Genomic DNA, 15,659 nt, shown 5'->3' with positions numbered 1-15,659 from the left:
TGTAGGAGTTATGCCACATCCCTGTCCATGTTTATTACAACTTTGTTGCCACGTTTTAATGCACAGTATAGGAAAATTTTGTTACGGTAGGCTAGCGAGTAGGTAGGATCACATGGCACTCACTGAACGACGCGCCAGATGGTCGCACAGCTTGAGAACGGCTGGGCGAGCATGAGCCTTATCTTACTTGGGCAGAGAGAGTGGGGATTCAGCCACCGTGCAGGGCGCCAAGAAATGAATCTTGCATTATCTATATTTACTGCTTGAACTTTAATATACAGCTCCAATCGTGCTGATGAAGTTACTTTCACTGGGAACTTGTTAATAATAAATTAAATATCGCTAAATTCATTAGAAAATCATAATTAGAAATTTTAGTTATTGCCCGTGCTTATTGGTGAAAAGGATGGACCAATCACAAGAGCGCCATGAGAGGGCAGGCGTCAAACTGCTAAGGCCGGTATTACACTATCAAATTTATTTGTCCAATATTTTTGTCGAATATCTTTGTCAAAGAAATTTGATGGTGTAATAGGGAACTTTATCAAATGTCGTCAAATATTTGATCAAATCTAGGGCCTCGCCGTAGATTTGATCAAAGAAGTCGCTTGTCTTCTGTTCACTGCAATGTGACATGTTACCACGTGGAGCGCTAGCATCGCTGAAGCGTTCTGTCATCTGTAGTGTTTTTATAAACATTGCCCGTAAATACAATTGGTGTGTACCGACAACTACAAAATTAATAGAGATGTATGAAGCTGATGAGGTGCTTTACAACGTGAGGCACCCTGAAGCCAAAAATAGATTAAGAGGGTTGGAGACCTGACCTGACATAACCTAACCTCACCTAACCTAACGTAACCTAACTCTCTCCCGTAGGAAGGAATCGGAGTGTTATAGTGATCCTGCCTTCTGATGATATAGCGGTTCTTAAGTGAGTATTGTGCTTTGTGATATGAGGATACACTTCACTGAGCACATACTGAAATGTATGCTCATCCACCCGTAAGTAATTGATGTACGACTTGACGTCCTCCACTATAAGCTCACGTAACAAGTTTTGTTGAATGCTTTCATCGTGTCGTAAAACCCATGGCTTCACCCAGGTACGTTTCCTTTTTTTCTTTTTTTTCCCCCGCTTCTCTTCCGCATGTGGACACATTGTTGTGGTACATGCAACTGCTGCGGTTAATGACAAGTTGTTGTTGTGAGCCATCTTGAACTTTGACGAAAAATATGATGACAGTGTAATACCCCTTTTTAGCGCCAGGTCAAAGATCTTTGTGAAATATATTTGACGAATATTTGATCACATCTTTGATAAAGAAATTTGATTGTGTAATACCGGCCTAAGATAACTCATGACTAGTCTAAATGGCTCTGAGCACTATGGGACTTAACACCTGAAGTCATCAGTCCCGATCCCGGCGGAGGTTCGAGTCCTCTCTCGGGCGTGGGTGTGTGTGTTTGTCCTTAGGATAATTTAGGTTAAGTAGTGTGTATGCTTAGGGACTGATGACCTAAGCAGTTAAGTCCCGTAAGATTTCACAGACATATGAACATTTTTTTTTCATCAATCCCCTAGACTTAGAATTACTTAAACCTAATTAACTTAAGAACATCACACACATCCATGCCCGAGGCAGGATTCGAACCTGGGACTGTAGCAGCAGCGCGGTTCCAGACTGAAGAGCCTAGAACCGCTCGGTCACAGCGGCCGGCATGACTAGTCTACTATCGGTTTCCGAGCAGGTAATGCATGAATCCGTGTATAAAATCTGATCTTATAGAAAGACGGAACAGTTTGTTGAAAAACTGTCTCGGATCAGGTACTTACGTGATGTTGTGTTAATCCAAGGCAGTCTAAGCTCGATTTTGGAGGTGGCAACGCGCGAAATACTGTGTGAAGTGCAGCTCCGCGTAAAGACGGAATTAATTGTTAAAGTTGCCTCGGAAAACTTGCCTGTACGAGTTTTTGTTGATTGTAGGATCGTGTGAAGCATTTTTGCGACTTTTCCAGTGTTCTGGAACTAATGATCAACGATCGGGAGCCTTACTATGAATATTAACGATAGAATGGCTCTCGAAATCGTTTTACTAATTTTGCGATTGGTGAAATAAGAAAAACGTAGATGGTATCCTCCCGTTTTGTGATTCTTATTATGCTCGTCATTTAAACTTACCCACTTGTCACATTATTGTGCACTTTTTATTGCACAAACATTAAGAGCTCGCGATCGACGGAGAAGAAACCAACGGAAGCATCATCTACGAGACGCGAGGTAAACAAGTTGGCAACAATTCGGTTACGAGAAGTAAAGGACGGATGCACTAGACCTTCATCTGTAGGTCACACGTAGCATCACTTTGCGTCCGCTTGTACATATTGTGGCAGACGATATTTCCAACATTCATTCCCCTGTCTGCCGTGATGGTGTTAAACTTGGCATCCCTGTGCGTCGATGTGTGACTAAAGCGGCAGACTACTTTTTGAACAAGTGCTTTTGTAACAGCCGTTTTCGTGTTAAACTTTGCATACCTTGCGAGGGAAAAATGAGTTTGAACAGAGGTCAGTTTTAACAGAAAGCATTAAACCCTTATGATAGTGTTACACAGTTACAGGATCCATGACAATTTGACCCTTGATGTATGCCATCGTCATGGGGTTGCAACTTTAACAGCCAGCACGGTACTTACGTGCTTTAGATTTCGCTTACAAACTTGAAAGAGGACTCTAAAGGAATTATGCCAAACTCAAACATTTATACAGGTGCTTTCCTAAGAGTCGTCAGCCGCATTTTCTCAGGTGTTTGTATTTTCATTTACTCGACGTCTAGCTGGTGTCAGCCGAAACAAATACTGCTCATCACCATGTTTCAAACGACGGTCAATGTCAACGGAATGCGTGGTTTGTTTCCCATTTCAAACAAAATTATTTTTAAATTTTACACGCCCATTTGATAGAGCGCAACCAGATTAGTTCGATATTCGTTTCACTGATATGTATTAACAGGAACAATGAGACACGAAAAATAACCAGTACTCCAACGGCGACTGAGTAGCACGCTTCTGCATAGTGGTAGGAGTCAGCGCAGTACTCCTGGAGTACTCGTTATTCTTTATGTTTACTTGTGAGTTAATGCAAATCGTAAAACGAATATCGCATGAAACTAATTTGGGAGTACACTGTTGACCTAGCAGTCCCTACTCCGGGGAGCCCGAGGGGCGGGGCTAAATGACGTATAACAATAATGTTGCAAGCCTTATTTGGCACAGCAGTTACGTTTAGCTTTCAGCTGAACAATGTTGATACCAAATACGCGCCGCGCGGGATTAGCCGAGCGGTCAGGGCGCTGCAGTCATGGACTCTGCGGCTGGTCCCCGCGGAGGTTCGTGTCTTCCTTCGGGCATGGGTGTGTGTGTTTGTCCTTAGGATAATTTAGATTAAGTAGTGTGTAAGCTTAGGGACTGATGACCTTAGCAGCTAAGTCCCATAAGATTTCACACACATTTGAACATTTTGCACCAAATACGGACTTGATTAGTGTAGCTGCATTAACATCCCCGCCTTAGGAGCAGTAGAGGGGACCTAACTAAACCGTGATTGGCAGGCGCCCGCAAGAGACCTACGGGATTGGCTGGGTGGCTTTAAGTGGGAAAAACAGTGCCTCCACACGACTCTTTAAAACCCCTAGATTCCGCATTTTGGCAGAGTTCTCAGCCAGACGATCTGAGCGACGAATCCGCGTCCGTCGACTCCAGCCTCGGTCCAGCTCCACGTAGGTCTGCTCTCTCACTTGGAGTGCCTCAGTGAACAGTGTCACATTCAGTATGTTTTGTTTTGCAACTAAGTTATTGCCTTAAGATGTTGCTAGTGTTTGCTGCTGTGGTTACCATCCACTCTTGGGACGTCTGCACTGGTTTCTGTTGTATCAGTATTATTCATGCTTTTTCTAATCCTAGGACTAGCCTCCAGTATATTAGTTAGTCCTGTCTGGAATAAACAACTATTTCAAAACCTTGTTTGTCCAAGAGTCTCCACAACGAGTTCCCTACCAAGTCTCACCCCCTGCATTCCTAGTAAATACCCGTACCAGTGTTCGCTCAGATAGAAGAAAACAATCAAATGCCTTCACTGTGAATTGTCCTGCCTTCTGCTCTGTACCTCTCGGGAGCGCACACTGACCAGCAACCCCTTTTTCTCTCTCCCACCTATGTCAGGACACGACAATGTAAAACTCCACTTTAAAAAACATTTTGTTTGTAACAGGAAACAAAGCGACTCTTTCCATCGGCGCTGGGCGTCGCATGAAAGACGTGACGTGATGAGTAGTATTTGTTTCGGCTGACTCCAGCTACATGTTGCAATAATAAAACCTCAAGTATCTACCGAAATACCAGAGAAAATTCGTCCGACAACTCTTAGGAGAAACACCCTGTGTATGAAGTACTTTTATACAGACACCTATGCCATACCCTTTCTCTAACAGTACGTACATTATTGAAACGTGATACGTGATTCTGTGGAAATTAAAAAAAAAACTTCTCTAAAATTATCGCTGGCTCCTCCCCAGGCGTGACTGGTTGAAATGAGTCTGATCCCCCGCTGAAGGGCTCCTTGATCAATATGCATTTCAGTGTTCCATGCTGTCCACAGAGCTTCCGACTCGGTGGAGGGATACATGATTGATCTTTGGCGCCAGCGATTACGTCGAAAACTTTACGCTGATGTTCCATGCTTCTGTGGCCAGGCTATGTAATGCGACACCAACACTTTCCAAAGACAAGAAAGAGTGGAACACACGCCCACAAATACAGCTTCCAACTCTGACGCAGTACGGGCGACCTTTTTCCGTCATTCGGAGTTTTCCAAAGAAAGGTGCTATTTCCACCATTATTTATTTTATACCGGCCTATTAACTGGACAAAAAAGGTAACAGCAGCGCCACAAGAATTGGTGTCATCAGTGGTGAAAATGTAACGTACTGTGCTGTAACAATCACTGGCATTAGACTGTAGTCCAGCAGTTCATTATGTGAACTACCAGACCGTGCCTGGATCCATAGTAGTAGAACATGCTTGTATTAAAATTCACACTGATAGGACGTGGAGTATTCCCATTTATGGTGCCCTGATATTAGAGCACTCCGTGAGTCTGTGTTTTTCAGGGGCAGAATGGACAACCCGCTCTTACTTGTATTTTCTTCTTTAATTGAAAACAAGCTGGAAGAACGAATGGAGTTTATCGTCTCGTCGTCCGCGGATCGTGGGATCGTGGTCTTGCGGTAGCGTTGTCACTTCCCGCGCACGGGGTCCCGGGTTCGATTCCCGACGGGGTCAGGGATTTTCTCTGCCTCGACATGACTGAGTGTTGTGTGTCTTTCATCATCATTTCGTCCTCATTCACTCGCAAGTCGCCGCAGTGGCGTTAAAGAGCTTGTGGAGCGGCGGCCGAACCGCCCCGCGAGGGGTCTCACGGCCACCAATGCCATACGCTCATTATTATTATTATTATCGTCTCGTCAACGGACAGATTTTTAGAGATGGAGCAAAACCTTTGAGAGAGGCCTAAGAAAGAAATCGGCCGTGTCCTGACTTTAAACAACCATATCTATTTAGAAAGCTGACGTATTTCTGCATATCCGACAAGCGCATTCGAATCCATTGCCTAAGCCACTGCCACACCTCATTCGTCGTAATTCGCTTCATGTGATAATCAGTGTCGCCGCAGTACCTGTGTCTGTTCTCCAACCTGAAAAAATCTACTGCAGATAATGAGATCTTATCTGGATCCATTCTCAGCCCATTTTATGACACCTTCTGTATGCTTGCAGCTCGTCTTTTGTGAGGGCGCTTTGCCATCTGCGGTTTGTCGCTATTTATATCGCCGGTCCAGTTCCACACATGTCCATCGTTGTTTATCTATATGTCTGAAGATTCATTCCAGCGCTATGTAATACGCTCTATGAAATGAAATGTCGTATTAATCCTCTTCTCAGTTCCAAGCGTATCTTATACTTTCCCAATTTGCGGGTCCAAAATTTCTTTTTGCTGCATATAAATTGTCTGTATTACTTTGAGAAAATTACTATGACTAATTGATTCAATATTGGATGACGGTGCAGAAAAAGAAGGCTGTAATTTATATCAGTTAATTATGTGTAACAGAATATAAACAGGAATAACTGAAAATAAGTTATGTTTGAAAAATACCTGTATGCCACTAATTACAAGAAAGCTTAATTCGACGAAACAAACCCTGGCAGGAATGATTAATATCAAGCGTCCTATCTGAACAAATAATTCATGTAGTAGCACTGTAACCACTGTAACCGATTGAAATCTTCGCCCAGCGAGCGCACAACGCGGAGAGCAAAGATAACCCACAAAACATTTTCCGCAGCCAGAGATTTTTCTTTAGTGATGATGATCGTATGGCATTGTTGGGCGGGAGGCCCCATGCGGGGAAGTTCGGCCGCCGTATTGCAAGTCCTTTTTAGTTGACGCCACTTCGGCGACTTGCGAGTCAATGATGATGAACAACACACAACACCCAGTCGTCAAGAGGTAGAAAAAATCCCTGACCCCGCTGGGAATCGACCCCGGGACCCCGTGCGCAAAATGCGAGAACGCTACCGCAAGACCACGAGCTGCGGACCTTTCTTTAGTTACCATTAGGCACAGCTTACCCAGCAGTTGCTGCATGACGTATCGATACATGAAAAGTCGACTGGCAGCCTCAGGCAACATTAAATGTATCAAAAAATATACCAAAAATAAAAAAAAAACATCTTACGTATCAGAATACAGAATCTTCAAAAGTAAATTCAATAAGGGTGGGCGGTGGATGTATTGCATCACCATAGATGGGATGACAATTGAAGACCTAACATTTTGAAAGTGCTAAGTGCCATTTTTTTTAAAATTGATTTTATTCTCTCCAAAGGAGCCATGTCCATGCGACTATATTATACTAGAAGGGCTTCATCATGTGACGAAGGTAAGAATTTGTAACACTGACCAAGAGATGGTGTTGGTGTTAGTTCCACGGCCTTCTTTATTCTAAACGTGCTCGAAAATCGGCGGTGAATTATATTACACCAAATTTACGCGCTACTTAATAGTTGCCATATTGTTGTTGTGCCATGTTATGTTGTGAACACGTTTCGCTATGAAAAACAAAAGACCATAAGTATATGAATCTATCATCAATCCAACACACCACCAAATACTCTTCTCGGTGACTCATTTTTCTATCGTAACGCCGTTGCGCCACACTGGATTAGAATTCTGACACACAGGCTGCCTGTAGTGGTTTGCAGCATGTTCAGTCCATTCATCTACTTGCTTGACCGAATAGCCATGAACTAGCTGCCTCGGCTACACAGTGCGTACATTCGACTCTATCTTGTAATCGTCGAAATAAAATTTTGTAACTGCGACCTACACAGAACTGCCAACACTGTAGGATGCAGAAATTTAAATGGGAAGTGTTCCTTTCCACTTGAGCTACTCTATTACGCTATCTGATTGTTGAAAACGTCGTGCAGTCCAAATGAAAAGGTGTAACTGTCTTTCTCTCAGAAGCCTAGATCCGTCCATATGCATTATCTCACAGCACTGAGGAATGCAGAAGTTCTGGTGGAATTGTTGCTGAATCCGAAGCTGCTGTGGCTATGTGTCAGCTGGTAGTGTCATGGTAAGTGTCGTGAGTTCGAATACATTCACTGGTGCATATTTTTAAACGAAATTCTGCTTTCTGCTAAAGTTATCAATCTAATGGAACTTTGAACATAATTCCCTTCACTTCTAAACCCAAATAGCCACATGTGGACAAAGGGCTAATTTCTGCGACATTTTGTTCTTTTCAGATTTAATAGACGGCCAGGCAGCAGATGCATCTCGAAACTTTTGTATTACGTATGGGGAAAGCGCATCGTGCCAAAATACGTCAGAAAAGTATTTCCTACATTAGCTGTCGTGTGGTAGTTGCATTGTATTCTTCTTCAAACCTTGTTTGACAGCCTTAACTCAGAAGAAGTTTTCTACATACACGTAATCAATAAACTGCATGTGCATTGTCAGACTGTTATAGACAACATCAGAGAATTCGCATATATCGTTGATGATTAATTTCTCCCTCATGTTTACTATTGTTTCAACAACACTAACAGAAACCTTACGAAAATTGTGCACTGTATTATAAGAAATGAAATAAAACTACCAACAATAACCTTACAACGAAAGTCTGTTTTAATAAATCTGATTGTCTGTACACAAGCGTGCCTCTATCGGCACGAATTAGTAAAATACTACTCACTTAGATTTCGACTGGGTATATCTTTAATTGGTATGCTGTGTCAAACTCAAGAGTTATGCAAATGTGGCATTTCATAAACAATGTTATGTATTGCTAGAAACCCAAAATATGCTTGTCAGCAGCGGAAAGAGGCGTTACCTGTTTTGCAGCATTGTATGTTTTTCACCATTGCAATATGAGGCGAAAGTATTTTCTTACGATTTCCTTACCGATGTTTGATCTTCCTGCTTGTAACTCGTTCACAGAACGGATAAAATCGTTACAGTCAGTGTGACTGGAACCGCAAACCATAACAGGCGGTTCTTCACAGGTCAGCATGTTGCCACAGAGCTATCGAAGAGGTATTTGTCTTAGATTCCTCTTACGAGGCCAATAGTGCCTAGCACTCGTAAACCGCTATTTAAAGGACACGATTAGTTGCGATTTCCACGTGCAACGACTTTCGTGGGCTGAAAACCGTAAATTTACAATCTTTTGTTATACCTCAAGCGGTAATAACTTAGATTATGCAATGGAAATGTCAGGAAAAATGAAGTGAAATTTGGGGCTTAATTGCGTGCACTCCAGGAAGTAACTCGTCGATCACAGAGTTGCCAAACATACGTTGCCTTGATGCCAAATCTCAGTTACAGTACCAGCAGGAAGAAGACGAACCGATGTGATCCTACAGCAGGCTGGGAAGTGACCATAGCTGGTGCCTCCAAGTCGCGGCTGCTACGACCTGGAATACCTAATGCGTCTGATTCGCAAGTCCGTATCTAGTTTTAGGGACTGGAGCGCAGTTACTAATAATACTCGGAACTGACTGCAAACTAAGCATCATAAATCAGTAACTCTCATAGTTGTTTTTATATTTCTTTCGTAATTGTACTCAAAACTAAGAAGCTCATTCACAGACGATCTAATTTAATCATATCATATTGCTGACTAACCATAAAGAGTCAGGAATTATTGAAATTTTCGCCAATATCAGTAACCAAATCTAAGCTTGAAAATAAAACACGACAGTTTTTGTAACAAACGGGGATTCCTATCAAGACCCTTTCGTCCCTATTAACTAACCACGAAAGATGTCTCATATACTTCCATTCAGAAGTAACAAAGTGTGCATGCTTTTTAAGATGAAGCGCATGATGAGAAGTACTGAGACGGAGATACGAACCCACTTATAATCGGATTGTTAATTAAGTAAAATGAAATGTTACGTATGGGTTTTTCTTACCAGCTGCTGCTGGGTGTTTGAATCTAAAATAAGGATACAAATTTTTGTGCCTGAGCGACAATCGAACCGCACACCTGGCGTCCTTCTTTATCATCCACGAATATAGCCTAAGTATCAATTGCTTAGTCATCATCAGTAAGATGTGTGCGTGTTTGACGAAAAATAACGACGCCTATTGCGATTGTTGACAACACATGAACAGACATTAGAAATGCACGTTAATTTTCACTAGCAGGCTGGTGTTCCCGTGATAGGGCTTGAAATGAAATTATGAATATTTTGTACTGGATCAGGATTCAGGCCCACATACTTATCATTGGAGGAGACCTAGAAGACTGCAGTCTTGGGAAAAGGAACGAAATTATTGAACTATACTGTTCCGAGACATTCATATCCTCAAAAGAGAAGATACGAATTCGAATCACAGCCCAGCACCAAATTTTTCAACGTCTCTAGTTCAAGCAAGTACAAATAAAATAAGAACCCTGTTTCTTTAAATGGCTATCGGTTCATCAAATAAAATAAAATTTTCTAATGTAAGTAAATTTAGTGGTGACAGTATTTCTGTTTACCATGACTTCCGTCTATGTCATCTCCCAACATAAACCGGCTCTGCCCAGTTGGTAATGAAGGAACGTGGTGTTTAATGCAGATTTTGGATTATAACATCTTTCTCTTGAGGTTAACGGAGGTAAAGTAAATCTGTTTGTGCGTCTCAAAAGTAAAAGCCTGAACCCACGCGTTGCACCTGTGATAGTTCGTTCCACCAGGCCATTGTGGCCACATTTCCCAGCCCAAGGAGTGTGCTGTAACGGATGATGTGCATAGCTTACAAAATTAGTCGCGGTGGAAAAAAATGCGAGCCTATTAAATGGTTTAGTAGAAGCAAGCTTCTGACGTGGATATTATGCTGTTCTCATGTCAGCAGGATGTAAAGACTCTTCTAGGCATCATAGCCTCGATGTGAAGCCAATTTGAAATTTTCACTACTTCTGCAAATGTCTTATTTCGAGAAAATCCAGTGTGAAGTGTGGAGTTACTGGAAAATTCAATTATTACCGAAATTATTACTATCATTTTCTTCACACCACTGATGGAACACATGTGCTTGAAGATCATTTAATGCCTTTTGGTGATTATAGAAGCAGTTGCCCAAGAACAGGTTCTTTCCCTGTCTACGGAATCCTTTTGATGTTAATATCAAACATCAGCAATTACTCGTAGATTACATTAAAACTAAAGTAATTGATGAAGTCGTTACTTGATAGCAAAAACCGTGACCTGTTTCCAGTTGTGTATGGCAGAGAATGTTTTAGAAAATCAATTGTTTTCCTTTGCAATAAACAGAAAGATATTCATTCGAAGCTATGCAAGTTCAAACTTTTCGCAATATTAGTTCAAATTTAATATTCGCTTCTATGATGTAGGAAAGTATATCAAAGTATTTCACAGTTGCAAAACCCGCATCGAACTTATTGACCTTACACTTGGGTCGCTGACCATAAATTCTAGCTCAGAGTGACACAAGTTTAAGTAACCTAATGCAGCGAAGACTGTTTGCCATTGCTCTTTCTCACCGGAAAATAGCCAGTTCACTCGTTGGGCTCCATAAGTAGCCTACACTGTAACAGTAATTTCTGTGTGTATGCAATGCATACGGATTGAATTTAGTGGTGCTCTCTCTTCCACTTCTGTATACAATATGCCTGACCTAAATGGGCCGTTTCTCATTACAGGCCCTAGGCAGTGCATCGTCATGCTGACGACAGTAACGTGCTTATACTGACAACCTCACTGTTCGTTTTACCTGATTTTGTAATCATTTAAATATAACAACATGATCTTCCAGTGGGAAACGTTTCGTCCCCCTTTTCCCTCTGTGAAATTTGTCAGTAAGCTTTTTTCCTTCCAACCAGGGAAATGCGGCATAGTACGGCCGGTAAACGATTCACAAACCACGATTTAGTGCCGTTAAGACGATTTCTTTAAACATTGTCGTAGCGGAAGGAATTTAGTTTCTTCTTAAATCGCCTTATGCAGCAACGTTCACAGACATCTCAAATAGGAAAAGCTCTTTATCCAGGTACGAAGGTTGTAAAACAAACTTCTCACAGTTTGTGTCAGGTTGATCTTTTCGTCTGATAGCACTGCATTAGTACTTTGCCTAAGAGGTATCACAAGTAGTGTTTCTGTTGCTGTGGGAATCATTGGTTCAAAACGAGTTTAACGCTAGTGGGTACAGTACTGCAAAATATTCAAAATGATTATCAACCTAACAGAATTTTTTCTGTAAATTCGAAGCTCCATTAAATAAATCAGAAAAAAAGCTTCCACATGCTGGCCCCTACCACGGTTAGAACTGACGACTAAGTGAGCCGTTGCGACACGAGACACGGGCTACGGACACACAGCTGCCAACACCCTTCTCTCATCATGGTATTGGTCGCTCAGCCTCATAACGCATAGTGAAAGATAATAAAATTTGTCACTTATGTGAAGAATAGCATTTCTTTAGCCAAAAAATTGAATTTTCATTCTCAGCGTCTTTGTTTACGTGACGATTATATAGCACGAATCATTCAAATGGAAAGGGAATATCAAGTGAATTTAGAGAGTCAGTTCAGTACCATACACGGAAGTGATTGCACTGTCACGGTGTTGCCAAATGTTTGTGACGATGTTGCCAATTCTCAGTTGTGCTAGGGACAGCACATAGAGGCATTCGACTGAAATTTAGCCATGACCAAGATTGTAACTGGGGTCGACAGCATCGTCGTCTACCACCTTGACAACTCGAACGGTGACAGTGCTCGGCCGGTTACTTACGTTTACTGGTATCAAAACTGCAGCATGAAAACACAAAAATGTTAATAACCCAGGGATAATTAACTTTGGAACCCATAGTAAAGTAAAGCAGTCATCAGTTGGAAGATTGGTTTTGACACCACACTGCTTTAATAGGCACGGTCTTGTTGGAGGTGGTATGCCGTTGCTATCCTCCGACCTTTGAGTTGAATTACCTAACCAGTTAATAGGGGAACCTACAGTTTAACGTGGCTATCGGACCACAGTGGAACTCGGCATTTTTCACATCAACGAACACCTCCCGAGGTGAAATAAGTGTATAGTGGGACATAAAATCGTGGTACTGATCAAGGTTGAACCCGAGACCATTGTAGTCCCAGTCTTGCTCTTTACCACTTCGCCACCATGTAACGGCTGGAAGCTCTAACGTACGAATGAAATGTTCTATTTGTAGACGCTCTTTCGGCGAACAGCATTGAAAATACGATTGTCGGTCCTCAACTTTGTCCTCGATTTCTTCAGATGCTAGGGAGTGTATAGCACAAAGCTAGAACATCCACGCCATATTTGACAAAAATCGGTAGCGCACTTGTCAGACCCTCTCCCTGTGAAACTTATTTGTAAATCGGAAGTTTGTGGAGACTGTTTTTCCCTGCTCCCCACAACGAGCGTTCTAAGTGACATGCAGCAATGTATGCAATACCTCGAATACACTGAACGCCACAGTTTACTTTAGTCTTCCGTACTAAAACATGTTCGTTCCTTCGAAATAATAGTTACGACTAAAACATATTTTTGTTTAACCTGAATTTTGTTGAACAGATATAAATTGTCATCTAACACAGCTCATAAATATTTCAGACTAGTGATTTTGGCTGATACACCGATAAACTGAACACACCTATCTGTTGTAACTGGATCGTCTGCAACAGCATTGATTTAATGATATTGCTCTAAACGTTCCAGTGAAATCGTGAATATAATCCGCGTGTCACAGTACTGAAAGCCTGAAATCGAGATTGAATTTGACGTCGGTGCTTGTGCGAGTGGTCTGCTTCCTGTGTGGCACTTCGTTTCCTGTTCCCTTGAGAGTCGGTTTTTGCTTCTGTCAAGGCAAGATGTCACAGCTCAGTGAGTTTGATAAAGGTCGTATCGTTGGGCTTTATGAAGACGTATACTGGTTCAAATGGCTTTGAGCGCTATGAGACTTAACTTCTGAGTCCATCAGTCCCCTAGAACTTAGAACTACTTGAACCTAACTATCCTAAGGACATCAGACACATTCATGCCCGAGGCAGGATTCGAACCTGCGACCGTAGCAGTAGCGCGGTTCCAGACTGAAGCGCCTAGAACCGCTCGGCCACTTCGGCTGGCAAGACGGGCACTGTATCAGTGCCATTTCCCGTGTTCTCGGATACAGCAAATCCACTATTCACCTCTGGGTGAAGAGGATGGAAGATGAAGGCCACGTAAACCGTCGTCGTCGTCTGGACGCCCACAGACTACCACAGAGAGTGAAGACAGGAGTGTACTCCTCTGCAGTGTTGAGGACCCTTTCAGGAGTGGCAGAGAAATTAAAAACATACTGCGGCTAACAGTGAGCAGGTCGACCATACGTCGTCGGCTCAACGAGGAAAGAAGGTATGGACGAAAATCGGCTGTTAAGGAAATGCTGAACGGGCAACATAGGACTGCCAGGTTAAATTTCGCACTGGGCTATAGAAGGAAGCCGCTTTAGTAATGGGACCGAGTTATCTTTACCGACGAGAAGGTATTTTCAACTGCTCCAAATAGCTCTGTCCATGTGTATCGACCAAGTTTAACGAGATACGACCGTAAATATGTCCAACAGAGGCAAAGGTGTGACCGGACGTCTGTCACAGTTTGGGGCTGGATATCAGCAAATGGTTGCGGCCTGCTGTGGGAACTTGAGCGTCCGCTTTGTAGTGCTTATTACTGCGAAATACTGGAAGAAATCATACTTCCTTCTGTTCGCCACCTATTTCCTGGAGGTAGAATCATTTTCCAACATGACCATTCCCAAATTCATGCAGCCAATCGTGTATGACACTGGTTTCAGATGAAAGGAGACGTGAAGCTGTTCCTCCAAAAGCTGCTGACCTCAATCCCATAGAGCACGTGTGGGCAGAGATGGAAAAAATTATTAGGAGGAAAAGACCTGCACCAACAACCAAGGCTGCGTTGTCGGAAGCAGTTCACGCAGCGTGGGAAGAGATGTAACAGTGTGACAGATGCATCAGAAAAGCTTGTTGCCTCTGTTCCCTGGCGATTAAATGCATGTGTAGAAGAGGACGGGAACTGGACGCGGTACTAACCCTACTGTGTTAATAGGAAGAAGACTTTGTTTGAAGTACATATTGTTTAATTTCAGCTTAACTTCTCTTCAGACATTAAGATGCTGTGAACAAAAGGAAAAAGTTGCCTATTTTAATTTTGTTAGTAAAATTTTAATCTAAAATAAATCGCAAATATTTGCATAACAAGACGAAGATGTTTATTTTGATGAAGAGTACTTTTTTTCTCATAAGACGCATAATGGCAATGAAGATTAAGGCACCAAAGAGAGACCATTTAAGTTGTTTAATTTTTCTCCATTTCTGTTTATGCCAACTTGGAGACACTACGTTCAATTCAGTTCTATTTACTTTGGTGCAGGCACACGCAAGTGCCAACGCAGGCACAAACGACAGATTCTTAATGTTAAGGCCAAGCAAATGCCACAGTGGTGGCTACGTGGCGGCAAAGTGGTGAAGAGCAGTCCGCTGTTAGCAGCGGTGGGGCAAGGTCGTCGTGCCTGTGTCCCCCTGTCAGCGTACCGCGCGCGCGCGTGTTTACTTGTTTACCTTCTGCTGCGGCGAGTGTCAAGCGTCCGTGTCTCGGAAGTGCCATGGCGCACTCGTACTGCAGGTCCACAATTAAGATCACATTTCAAGCCGACTACGCAAGACCTCGAGCACTTGACATTGAACATTTCATCCGGGAAGAACTTCAATTGCACCTCAAGACATCATTGGGATTCACTTTTCCACAGCACAATGTGTCAAATACATAAAACTGATCAATGAAAAGGCGTGCACTTATGTTGTGCGCTGACACACTCATGGACTTAAATTAAAGCATCCTGATGGTCACAAAGGAACTGTCACGACCGACCACGCTGGATTAGGCCTTCGCACTCTGAGGGTCTTCGAGCTGCCATTCGAAGTCCCGCCAGATCTTGTGATGACAGCTTTCAAACCGTACGGCAACGTGCTAAGCCACTTGGCTGAAAAATGGCAAACGTTTGAGACA

The sequence above is a fragment of the Schistocerca americana genome, chromosome 6 (assembly GCF_021461395.2).
Source record: "Schistocerca americana isolate TAMUIC-IGC-003095 chromosome 6, iqSchAmer2.1, whole genome shotgun sequence".
Lineage (NCBI taxonomy): Eukaryota > Metazoa > Arthropoda > Insecta > Orthoptera > Acrididae > Schistocerca > Schistocerca americana.
Note: the sequence above shows the minus strand (reverse complement) of the source record.